Consider the following 4239-nt stretch of genomic DNA (forward strand, 5'->3'; position numbering starts at 1 on the left):
CGTGCGTGCACGGGAAAAAGGCCTCTTGGCCGGCGTGAGAGTTTAATAATAGCGGGCCGGCCCGGCGAGCGTGCGTGCCCGGGAAAAGGGCCTCCTTGCAGGCGTGAGAGTTTAATAATAGCGGGCCGGCTCTGCGAGCGTGCGTGCCCGGGAAAAGGGCCTCTTGGCCGGCCTGAGCGTTTAATAATAGCGGGCCGGCTCATCGAGCGTGCGTGCCCGGGAAAAGGGCCTCTTGGCCGGCCTGAGCGTTTAATAATAGCGGGCCGGCCCCGCGAGCGTGCGTGCCCGGGAAAAAGGCCTCCTTGCAGGCGTGAGAGTTTAATAATAGCGGGCCGGCTCATCGAGCGTGCGTGCCCGGGAAAAGGGCCTCCTTGCAGGCGTGAGAGTTTAATAATAGCGGGCCGGCTCGGCGAGCGTGCGTGCCCGGGAAAAGGGCCTCTTGGCCGGCGTGAGAGTTTAATAATAGCGGGCCGGCCCCGCGAGCGTGCGTGCCCGGGAAAAAGGCCTCCTTGCAGGGGTGAGAGTTTAATAATAGCGGGCCGGCCCGGCGAGCGTGCGTGCCCGGGAAAAAGGCCTCCTTGCAGGCGTGAGCGTTTAATAATAGCGGACCGGCTCTGCGAGCGTGCGTGCCCGGGAAAAGGGCCTCTTGGCCGGCCTGAGCGTTTAATAATAGCGGGCCGGCCCGGCGAGCGTGCGTGCCCGGGAAAAAGGCCTCTTGGCCGGCTTGGGGGATTGAAAAAAAATCCCCCATTCATTTTCAACGGGAGGGGTCGGCGGTACCGCTTGGTGTCCGCCAGACGGCGGTGTGGTAGGCAAATGGCGGGCCTGCACGGCGAGCGTGCGTGCCCGGGAAAAAGGCCTCCTTGCAGGCGTGAGAGTTTAATAATAGCGGGCCGGCCCGGAGAGCGTGCGTGCCCGGGAAAAAGGCCTCTTGGCCGGCGTGAGAGTTTAATAATAGCGGGCCGGCCCGGCGAGCGTGCGTGCCCGGGAAAAAGGCCTCCTTGCAGGCGTGAGCGTTTAATAATAGCGGGCCGGCTCATCGAGCGTGCGTGCCCGGGAAAAGGGCCTCTTGGCCGGCGTGAGAGTTTAATAATAGCGGGCCGGCTCATCGAGCGTGCGTGCCCGGGAAAAAGGCCTCTTGGCCGGCTTGGGGGATTGAAAAAAAAAAATCCCCCATTCATTTTCAACGGGAGGGGTCGGCGGTACCGCTTGGTGTCCGCCAGACGGCGGTGTGGTAGGCAAATGGCGGGCCTGCACGGCGAGCGTGCGTGCCCGGGAAAAAGGCCTCCTGGCCGGCGTGAGAGTTTAATAATAGCGGGCCGGCTCTGCGAGCGTGCGTCCCCGGGAAAAAGGCCTCCTTGCAGGCGTGAGAGTTTAATAATAGCGGGCCGGCTCGGCGAGCGTGCGTGCCCGGGAAAAAGGCCTCCTTGCAGGCGTAAGAGTTTAATAATAGCGGGCCGGCTCATCGAGCGTGCGTGCCCGGGAAAAAGGCCTCTTGGCCGGCGTGAGAGTTTAATAATAGCGGGCCGGCCCGGCGAGCGTGCGTGCCCGGGAAAAAGGCCTCCTTGCAGGCGTGAGCGTTTAATAATAGCGGGCCGGCTCATCGAGCGTGCGTGCCCGGGAAAAGGGCCTCTTGGCCGGCTTGGGGGATTGAAAAAAAATCCCCCATTCATTTTCAACGGGAGGGGTCGGCGGTACCGCTTGGTGTCCGCCAGACGGCGGTGTGGTAGGCAAATGGCGGGCCTGCACGGCGAGCGTGCGTGCCCGGGAAAAATGCCTCCTGGCCGGCGTGAGAGTTTAATAATAGCGGGCCGGCTCGGCGAGCGTGCGTGCCCGGGAAAAAGGCCTCTTGGCCGGCGTGAGAGTTTAATAATAGCGGGCCGGCTCGGCGAGCGTGCGTGCCCGGGAAAAGGGCCTCTTGGCCGGCGTGAGAGTTTAATAATAGCGGGCCGGCTCATCGAGCGTGCGTGCCCGGGAAAAGGGCCTCTTGGCCGGCGTGAGAGTTTAATAATAGCGGGCCGGCCCGGCGAGCGTGCGTGCCCGGGAAAAAGGCCTCCTTGCAGGCGTGAGAGTTTAATAATAGCGGGCCGGCTCCGCGAGCGTGCGTGGCCGGGAAAAAGGCCTCTTGGCCGGCGTGAGAGTTTAATAATAGCGGGCCGGCTCATCGAGCGTGCGTGCCCGGGAAAAGGGCCTCTTGGCCGGCGTGAGAGTTTAATAATAGCGGGCCGGCTCATCGAGCGTGCGTGCCCGGGAAAAGGGCCTCTTGGCCGGCGTGAGAGTTTAATAATAGCGGGCCGGCTCATCGAGCGTGCGTGCCCGGGAAAAGGGCCTCTTGGCCGGCGTGAGAGTTTAATAATAGCGGGCCGGCCCGGCGAGCGTGCGTGCCCGGGAAAAAGGCCTCCTTGCAGGCGTGAGAGTTTAATAATAGCGGGCCGGCCCGGCGAGCGTGCGTGCCCGGGAAAAAGGCCTCCTTGCAGGCGTGAGAGTTTAATAATAGCGGGCCGGCTCGGCGAGCGTGCGTGCCCGGGAAAAGGGCCTCTTGGCCGGCGTGAGAGTTTAATAATAGCGGGCCGGCTCATCGAGCGTGCGTGCCCGGGAAAAGGGCCTCTTGGCCGGCGTGAGAGTTTAATAATAGCGGGCCGGCCCGGCGAGCGTGCGTGCCCGGGAAAAAGGCCTCCTTGCAGGCGTGAGAGTTTAATAATAGCGGGCCGGCTCCGCGAGCGTGCGTGGCCGGGAAAAAGGCCTCTTGGCCGGCGTGAGAGTTTAATAATAGCGGGCCGGCTCATCGAGCGTGCGTGCCCGGGAAAAGGGCCTCTTGGCCGGCGTGAGAGTTTAATAATAGCGGGCCGGCTCATCGAGCGTGCGTGCCCGGGAAAAGGGCCTCTTGGCCGGCGTGAGAGTTTAATAATAGCGGGCCGGCCCGGCGAGCGTGCGTGCCCGGGAAAAAGGCCTCCTTGCAGGCGTGAGCGTTTAATAATAGCGGGCCGGCTCATCGAGCGTGCGTGCCCGGGAAAAAGGCCTCTTGGCCGGCGTGAGAGTTTAATAATAGCGGGCCGGCCCGGCGAGCGTGCGTGCCCGGGAAAAAGGCCTCCTTGCAGGCGTGAGCGTTTAATAATAGCGGGCCGGCTCATCGAGCGTGCGTGCCCGGGAAAAGGGCCTCTTGGCCGGCTTGGGGGATTGAAAAAAAATCCCCCATTCATTTTCAACGGGAGGGGTCGGCGGTACCGCTTGGTGTCCGCCAGACGGCGGTGTGGTAGGCAAATGGCGGGCCTGCACGGCGAGCGTGCGTGCCCGGGAAAAATGCCTCCTGGCCGGCGTGAGAGTTTAATAATAGCGGGCCGGCTCGGCGAGCGTGCGTGCCCGGGAAAAAGGCCTCTTGGCCGGCGTGAGAGTTTAATAATAGCGGGCCGGCTCGGCGAGCGTGCGTGCCCGGGAAAAGGGCCTCTTGGCCGGCGTGAGAGTTTAATAATAGCGGGCCGGCTCATCGAGCGTGCGTGCCCGGGAAAAGGGCCTCTTGGCCGGCGTGAGAGTTTAATAATAGCGGGCCGGCCCGGCGAGCGTGCGTGCCCGGGAAAAAGGCCTCCTTGCAGGCGTGAGAGTTTAATAATAGCGGGCCGGCTCCGCGAGCGTGCGTGGCCGGGAAAAAGGCCTCTTGGCCGGCGTGAGAGTTTAATAATAGCGGGCCGGCTCATCGAGCGTGCGTGCCCGGGAAAAGGGCCTCTTGGCCGGCGTGAGAGTTTAATAATAGCGGGCCGGCTCATCGAGCGTGCGTGCCCGGGAAAAGGGCCTCTTGGCCGGCGTGAGAGTTTAATAATAGCGGGCCGGCTCATCGAGCGTGCGTGCCCGGGAAAAGGGCCTCTTGGCCGGCGTGAGAGTTTAATAATAGCGGGCCGGCCCGGCGAGCGTGCGTGCCCGGGAAAAAGGCCTCCTTGCAGGCGTGAGAGTTTAATAATAGCGGGCCGGCCCGGCGAGCGTGCGTGCCCGGGAAAAAGGCCTCCTTGCAGGCGTGAGAGTTTAATAATAGCGGGCCGGCTCGGCGAGCGTGCGTGCCCGGGAAAAGGGCCTCTTGGCCGGCGTGAGAGTTTAATAATAGCGGGCCGGCTCATCGAGCGTGCGTGCCCGGGAAAAGGGCCTCTTGGCCGGCGTGAGAGTTTAATAATAGCGGGCCGGCCCGGCGAGCGTGCGTGCCCGGGAAAAAGGCCTCCTTGCAGGCGTGAGAGTTTAATAATAGCGGGCCGG

Source organism: Hippocampus guttulatus, unplaced genomic scaffold, assembly GCF_054856545.1.
Source record: "Hippocampus guttulatus isolate MCC_2025c unplaced genomic scaffold, RoL_Hgut_1.0 HiC_scaffold_50, whole genome shotgun sequence".
NCBI classification, from domain to species: Eukaryota; Metazoa; Chordata; class Actinopteri; order Syngnathiformes; family Syngnathidae; genus Hippocampus; species Hippocampus guttulatus.